At 44.1% G+C, this 8,610-nt stretch overlaps 1 protein-coding gene across 3 annotated transcripts in view; it reads right to left on the bottom strand.

The window, feature by feature from the left end:
- Window positions 1-1,280: 1,280 nt before the first annotated feature.
- Window positions 1,281-8,610, bottom strand: part of SOBP (sine oculis binding protein homolog) — a 112,721-nt gene continuing 105,391 nt past the window's right edge. The window contains exon 8 of one of the 3 annotated variants that reach the window (XM_079298701.1): window positions 1,281-3,380. The gene's annotated coding sequence lies outside the window, so the exon portion shown is untranslated. The remainder of the gene's footprint in view (window positions 3,381-8,610) is intronic. The other 2 variants (XM_079298702.1, XM_079298700.1) reach the window with 2 other exon arrangements.

The raw sequence follows: 8,610 nt of genomic DNA, 5'->3' as shown, positions 1-8,610 counted from the left end.
GAGCTGGAGCGATGGCTGCTGCACGCAGGAACCTTCCCCTGTATCTCCCAATGCACAGGATTTTCTTTGTCTGGCTCCATGGTGGTGAGTTCTCCAGGAAAGAGCTTGGCTTGGCTATTAGGTCTTAGTGCTTAATAAATAATGTCAGCAGCAAGCGAGCACCGATCTGCAAGTGTTTGCTGGGTTCCTGTTAATTGCAAAGGACCTTTATATCCTTTGTGCAATTCCATTCATTTTGTTGGCATCGTACAAGGGATGGATTTGGCCTCAGAAATAAAGCAGGTTTCTCTTGAATAATGTATTGTACCATTTGGTCTGCATTTTCCTCAAGGTTTATGTATACTTGGATATTTCTCCCCGTATATGCAGCTGGAGATATTTTTTCAATAGAAAACAATGAACTGATTCAGCTGTCCAAAGCAGTTGTTCACATTCTGAATTTTGGGTAAGATGTTAAGAAAGTATAAGGTGAGCAAATTCTTGGGAAAGCTAGGGTAAGTTTGTGATCACTGGAAACATGTGAAGCCAGCTCCAGCCTAGATCTCTTTCTCTACCTCTGCTGTCCCGATGATTTTTGACAAGCTGATTCCATTTCTGGAAAAGAAAACCAGTTCACCAGAGAGAAAGATTTCTCTAAAGAGTCTGTTGTTTTTCAGAAGAGTGAAAATGTGTGCTAACAATTCTGGACCACTGACAAAAGCAAAATCAATACACACGGCCTTCGTTTTACAGCCAAGTTCAGATGAATAAATAGAGATGCAGCAAGCTGTTTACTAGGGAGACAAGCTTTACTCTGCGTGCCCTTCCAAGCAAGCACACTTAGGCTGTTGTTGTTTGCCTTACATGGCTGGTTAATGAAATCAGTCAAATAGTTCCAGAGCCCACCGGACATTTCCAAGCCCTCCATCAGCAGCATTGGCTGTGCTGGCCAAGATCTGGAAAGCAAATGCTATAGTGTGAGATAGCTGTGGCAGAGGTCTGGGAGCACTAGGGAGGAGTTTGGTGCTTTGAAGAACCTCTGATTTCAGGGGGAGTTCATGCACAGAAAAGCCCCATCCTCACAAAAGGCAAGCAGAATACTCTCTGCACAGTGCCCCAGAGGCAGCATGAGGAAACTGTGCTTGCACAGATCCTCTCGAAATCAATGAAGCTGCAGCCGCTGCATCTATCCAGGGATTTTCTCCAAGATCAGGACCTAACTCTGCACTGTGCTAAGTGCAGGGTTTTTTCTCCCCATGCTTTAAACACAGCAGAAACTGAGAAGTGTCGAGGGAGGCACGAAAATGGAAGGGGCATAGATACAGCTTTCAAGAACAACTTACACATAATTTTCTGTGGCTTCAGACTCAGGGGTCTTTTTGTCTTTGACCAGGCAGGTAGAGGAATGAATAATTGCATGCACAAAGAAGGGAAGAAAAGAAAAATAAAACAACAGCACATTTAAGTGCATTTTTTTTCTTGGAGATTTATTTTGTTTTAATAAATCTGACACCAGTCAGGGAGAGAGAAAAGCGTTGCAAGACCGAAAGGAAAGCAGAGCACACTGAGGGTGCTTCAGATTCTTGCTCTCATGAAGATGTTTCATCAAATTGTCTTTGAGCTCTCTCCCTAGACTCAGGAGCTGTTGGATTCCCCCCCACCCACCCCTTTTTTTTTGTTGGTTTTTTGTTTGTTTATTTGTTTTTTTAAAAAGCGAGCTTACTCGCCCGGTGTGATTTCCAAGCTTTCACAGCTCTAATAAATAAGGAGCACCTGTAAAACAGTAGCTTGACTTAAGTGAATCTGTACAAAGGAAAATATAGAAATACAGTATATACATAGTGCTCATAGTGCACCATCACTACAAGGCTCTGGTTCAACTGATTCTGCTGCCCTGCTCCCAACACCACTGACACAGAGACTCTGCTCCTGCAAACTGCTCCTCTCTTCTCCTCAGCAGCCTTATAGAAAAGGTGTACTCTGAACACTCAAGAGTGAACAATTGCTTTATTCGAGTTAGTAAACAGTTACACTGAATCACAAGGTGATCTGAAATTTTTTTTAAGTTTTTTTCTTACTTTTTGATTTTTTGTGGGGTTTTTTATGGGTTTTTGTATTTTTTTTTCTTTTATTTTCTTTTTTTTTTCTTTTTTATTTGTCAGAATGGGATACTCCACAACTCTCTTACCAATTCAGTGCCAGTATAACATGCTCTAGTGTACTTTTGGACTCTTGGCTACAACTGTACAAGTGCACACAAGTAAATTCTACCCTGTTATCCTCCACCCACTGATTGAGGATCAAATTGCACATTTCTCTTAACCATGACAGGAGAAAGCAAACAGTGAAACAGAATCATGGGGGATCTTTCTCACTTTACCCTTGTTTTCACTGGTTTGTCCATACCATTCTAATTATCATGAAAGGGCTATGCATATGGAGAGATTGTCTCACTGCCTTCCTGGATCACTGAAAACCATCAGGGTTGAAATTTCATCCAAGTCTTTCGTGACGCCCAGCAAATATTCCCCTCAGATTATTTTACACCTTGAGGGAATTTTGGTCTTTAGTTCAACACTCTTGCTCTGTTCCCAAATGGGGCGCTATTTAGGGGAATTTAAAGAGAAAGCTGAGAAGAATAAACATTTACTGAGTTCTCTTGGCATTCAGTCTCTGAAAAACCACAGTATAAACTATTCATGCTGCTTCTTACATCTGTCAAATCAAAAATTAAAAGCCATAAAAGTGTAACACTGAAAATATGGCATTAGAAAGGATAAAGGTGGCCTTTGTAAAAATAACAAGGAAAGTATATTAGCCAATAAAATATTCTAACTCTTCATTTAAAAGTGCATCATGGGTAGGACAGAGATGACTCTGAAGCGTTGCTACTCCAGTATTACCCCTTTCCCCCATCAAAACTTGAATAGGTCCAAAACCATACAATGCAAATCACGATTCTTAGTGTAGCAGCAAAACCACAGCAGTTTTTCAAAGGAAAAACAAAAATTAAAAAAATCCGTATCACTGTCCAGTCTCAAATATCCGAACTTCGAAGTCAGTGAGGGAAAAGTACCTATGTTGGTCCGTGTGGTTTTTGAAACCCGGGTGAAAAATCCCCCCCAGCAAGAAACCAAGAGGAAAAAGCGTTCCGAGAGGAGAGGAGGGGTGGTCGCAGGAATGCTGAGCACACTGTGTGGATCTGTGATGTGCTGTCTTCTGGGTCAAAGGCACCCGTGGGACCGAGGTTCCTCGGAGGGGCTTCATGACAGGAAGCTGCTTTCTCTGCTGGACTTTCAGCCAGAGGGGGTGGTGAGCGGACCAGCTGGTGTCATTCAGTGGAGTGACGTGGTTTGCTCTGCTCCCTTTCTCCATGCAAGGTACCCTGTCAGCGAGCGCTCCTGCAAAGCAGACAAGCAGAGGGCGTCAGGGGGAGCAGCAAGAGGCTCATTGCAGGCAGGTTGGGCACTGCCTGAGCTCGTGTCCCACTCAGCCCCACACTGGGCAGGCAGCCAGGCTGAGGCACTCCTGCCCAGCCTGCCCCTCGTGCCTCAAGGGCCTTTGGGACACACAGCCTTCCAGGTTGCTGCTGAAAGGTGGAGGAATTCCTGTGATAAAAAACTGGAAACTGATGTTCCTTCTCAACAACACCCTGGCAGTTATAAGCTCCTGAGCCTTAGTGTTTCTAGGGGCTACAGGGAGATACACCATTGCTTCGTGTGCCTCTACTTCCCTTGTCAGCTGGCCATATAAGCTACCTAGCAGGGATTGTTCTCTGTGTCTCCCTACTTGGATGGCATCTGCTATCCCATACAGATTTGGACTGAAACTCTGCAATACTTATCAGCCTTAGTTTTGGTGCTGGGGCACATTTTCCTTCTCAGTCTGCTCCACGATCTTCCCCTTCACACCGGCTCCTCTGCAATTCCTCTCAACAATGTTCCTGTATCCCCCTGCAAAACCTCCACCCTCCTTAAAGCATTGACTGGAAGGCACATGGAGTATGTCAACCAGCATGAACTTTCATGACATGGAGACCATGATATCTAGGTTAAGGAGTAATGTTTGTGCTTTCTGTCACATTTTTTGGCTGTGAAGTCTTGGTGCAAAAAGGGAAGCAGAGAAAATTAAACCTGTAATGTCTGTAGGAAGCCTCATGCTGCTCTCCCTCTCCATACAGCAATGGAAATGAATTTCCATCCCTCACTAACCAGTCTCATGGTACATGGTACAGCACTGACCAATAAGGGATTTGGGAGGGAAGGCATAAAGAAGTTCAGTGGCTCTTGATGCTTTCTGCCTGGATCAGACATCTAGCTGTGTAAGTTCTGTCTCCTTTCCCCTGGTGCAGATGGGCTCAGAGTAACAGGGTGTGCAGAATGGCGAGAAGGACCTTCCCTGTTGACCGGCTCATATGGCAGTACTCGAGTTTGATGAATGCATCTTTGTACCAATCAAGTTACAAAATAAAAATCTGTATCAGGCATAGCATGCAAAGTTCTATAAAGAAATGAGAACACACCAGTCATCACTGCTTCAGAGCTCAATGCTATGCACCTCGTGCCAGCACTAGTGTGCATGACCAGCACAATAAAGTCAGCTATTTATATCTCCCCCCAAAAAACCCAAATTACTTTTTAGGAGAGGGACATATGCTCTTCACCCTAGCTGAACCTGCCTTCAACACACATCAAATATTGCTGATCAGATAGAAAAATTGCATCAACCACAAAAAGAATTTTCATCACGGTAAAGCCATGGAGTTAAGCTTATGTGAGTTGTGCTGAGGTAAGCACACTCGGTTTTGCTTGCCTTCCAAAGTCAAGTAGGGCTGGGCTGATCCTGGGTTGGAAGACCACCTAGAAGTTAGAGGCTGTAGTTCAAACCCAGGAAGCAGCATGGAAAAGATGAAGGAAAGAGAACAAATAAGAAGGCTCATTTCTGCCCTATTGTTAACGTGGGGTGAAAGGAGAACAGCTCAACTGGATGATGACCCAGCTCAAGCAGGTGGCTTGGAGGTTCATCGGTGTGTGCTCAGTGATGCAGTGCTTCCCTGCAATAGGTGAGAGCTGCACTGGTGCCCTGTGGGGCTGTCAGCCAAAACCTGAGCACAGCAGCTGTGACAGGCTGCACCCACCCACACAGAGCTTCCTCTGTAGCTGATGCTCAACATGGGAGGATTTAACCCTTGTTCAGAGCATCACAGAGTTAGAGCATGGCAGGTCAGTTTGGCAGCTAGACAAAGCCTCCCCACTGTTTGCTCCCCCTCTGCCATTATCCAGCTCTTTCCAGGCACTGCTGCAGAGCTACAGCCCTTTGTCCTGTGGTGGGAAGCTTGGTCCTGCTTGGTAGAGCCGAATGCTGGAAGTGCTCCTCACTTCCCTGCCCCTCCATGCTGAGGAGCTGAGTGGCTCAGCTGTGGGGACATGTCCTTCTTCTGCACTGCTCCAGAAGCCAAGCATGGCATGCTCCTGGTGGCCACCAGAAACAGCTGTTTTTACACAGTGTCCTTTCCAGCCATGTCCTGCTCCCCCAGAGGAGCCTTGTCATTGACATGGCATTGGACTCACACACACATCCAGACACACACACAGTTTTTTTCCTTGTTTGCTTCCCTGTCATTCTATGCCCCATTGAACATTTCTGTCTCCAGATTCACATCTTATTGTTCAGGAAAAATTAAAGACTGGGTGGGGAGGGCTGAAACAGCCATTGATGTGGACTGGCATGGCAGAGTTTCCATAATTTAGCACTGTACTTAATTCACCCAGACAATGAATGCTGATGTGCTAAAAGGGGGCCTAGTTCATCTGGGACATGCATGGCCCTAGAGTAAAGGCACTGCAATTATTTTCTCAGGGAAACTGCTCTGAAAATAAACCACAAGAGTGCAGCTAAAGTCAGCATGGGAGCAAGTTCAGCCCTGGAAACACTTGGGAATCATCTGTTACTTGTAACAGTTCTGTAATTTTTAATTTTTTTTTTCTTTTTTACAATTCTTAAAGCAGTTCAAGCTTCTTTATTAAAACCTTCCCCTTTGAATACTCTCTGATTTGTCTTTCCATGAGCTAAAGAAGGGATGCCACATTGCAAGACAGGGAGGACTTTTAACATGAGTGGGAAAACAAGCTGAGTCCTTAAGCAACAACTCTGGATTTCAAAGGTAGTGATTTCCTTCTGCTCTGACCTTGTAAGCAAAGATCCACCTCAGGTTGGGGTCACCTGTGGAACTCAGGCTCTCCGTTCTACTGAAACATGAGCTGCAATCTGAGCAAACATTATGACTTCAGGGAGTGCACTGGGGAAGAGTCCTGGGATTTGCCTTTTTTGCCTAGGCAGAACTGGTAAGGACATCCTCAACTCTATAAATTGTTGCACCATTTCCTCCAGGCTGTCACTGTCAGGGAGTCTCTGGTTCATATTTTGGGGCACTCTGAGGTATGTATATGGATGATGCAAAGAGGAAAATGCCATCATGGTTCTGGATTTCTAATCTCTACAGAGCCTGACAGGGCCAGTCCTGATTTACACTGGGGTGATTTGGTTTAAATCCACAACAACAAGGCAGCCCATTCTCCCCAGTTAGTGCAGCACCAGTATGTTTGCCAGCCTTGTAAGTAGTGTGCTTTTCCCCAATGGTGTGCAGATGTGGCAGAAGATAAGATTTTCCTGTGGAAAAAAAACCAGCCAAATTTTCAAGAAATTCTCCCATTCTAATCTGGGATAAAGCTGAAATTTTGCAAGGTATTTTTAAAAAAATAATAAAAAAACAACCACCCACCCACCCACCCCCAAAAAAAACCCCAAAACAAAACAAAAAAAAACCAAAAACCAAACCAAAACAAACAAACAACCAAAAAACAACCAAAAATACACCCCACAACAACACCCCCTCAAAACCCCCCCCAAAAAAACAAAACAAAAAACCCACCCAAACTGAACCAAACAAAATAAACTGAAAAACTGAAATAGAAGGTAAACCAAACCAAGACAGCTTCTACTCTTCTTCCCTGAAAACCACTGTGATGTGACAGCTCTTCTTTAAACCTCTGATTTTGTCTGAATCAGAATAGTAACTTCGATTTGCATTTCAGCAGTCTCCTGTGGGCCTAAACACTACTCCAAGGTGCTTTTCAATTTTCTTATTCAACCTGATTCCTCCAGTAAAACTAATTAAATAGCCAGAAAAAAGCAGTTTAACTGTTGGTAGGGGTATGGATGGGTGTCTTGCTGAGCCACAGCCTGCACCTCCTTGGGAGAGCCTTCCTCCTCATCTGCACTACACCTGGGCCTGGCTTTTTAACCTGAAATGTTATTGTGGGCCACAAAATTATAACAATTACAGTAACAGAACTTTCTGAAGCAGCAATGGATCTTCATAGTGAAAAGTTTCAGTATCCTTTATCAGAAAGCAATCAATATTTTCCAATTTTCCCATGTACAACTCCACTGTCCATAACCAGCCAGGACTGTATGCCTGGCACTGTCCCCATGGGGTTTCACAGCCCTTGTTGTGGCTCTTTTCAAGTCCAAGCAAGAGCAGATGCAGACTCATCCAAAAGCAAGGGGGCATGCTCAGGTGGCAAAGTGTCATGTGCACTATCTTGTAGGAGAAAGAAGAATAATAACTCATCCAGAACACATCAGGAGCAAGTGGATGAGACCTGGCATAGACATCAGTGCAGTGCCAGGCATCCTTGGGCACCTCCCTTACCCTCTGCACTGAACTGGGCACTGAAAAAACTGCATTGGGCCCAAACACCGCTCTAGATTTTCTCTCTTTCTCACTCCAAGAAGATAGGAACAACACTTTTACTACCAAGATAACCATTTCAGCAATAATTGGTGAACTGCTTCAAATAAAACTGAATTGGCATTTTAATTGATCTTTGAAATTTAGGGTCAAAAATCAAATGTGACTTCAACATGCATCCTTTCTAGTCGTATTCAAGATTCTCTCAACTGGAGGATTCCTGTGGGAAAGGGCTTTTTTTCTCCTCTTTTTGGATAAGGAACATAGAAGTGGCAGCACAAGTGGTTCATGAAACCTTATAAATATTTGGAGCATAAGCAGGAGACACAAAGTTTTACATTTAACCACACATGGGCTCCAAATAAATGGCTGAAAATTGCTCTAACCATAGGTTCCAATATCAATCACCTGATGATGGGATGCAGATCTTTCCAGAGAGGTCAGAACTCCATAGTTATTTCACTCAACACTACCCGATCCCAAAACCCCCTATTTCTTAGGTTTTTTTTTTGTTTTTTTTTTAATATCTGCCTTCATAGAAGATGATTACATTACACAGCATCAAAGTCCAAAACTGGGACTGGAAGATGGAGCACAGCAGGGAGCATGGGTGTCCCCTCAGCAAAGGCAGTTCAGCCTCTTTGCCTTTAGATAATTTGTTATTGAAGGTTGGCTCGAATTTAAGGCAGCAATGTTTCAGAAACCCTTGGAAAAGCAAGCCAGCTGCAGGGTGGATATCATTACAAATTGAGACACATGTTGTACAGGAATACCATTCTTTGCAAATACCAAAGTTGTGTCTGGGGAACTAAAGCCACGCAAAGAAGTCGGAGGCAGGACCTCGATCTGTAACGTGCCGAGGGCCTTCAGCTTGCATT

This window comes from Erithacus rubecula (assembly GCF_903797595.1).
Source record: "Erithacus rubecula genome assembly, chromosome: 2".
Lineage (NCBI taxonomy): Eukaryota > Metazoa > Chordata > Aves > Passeriformes > Muscicapidae > Erithacus > Erithacus rubecula.
Note: the sequence above shows the minus strand (reverse complement) of the source record. Positions and strands in the feature narration are given on the sequence as shown.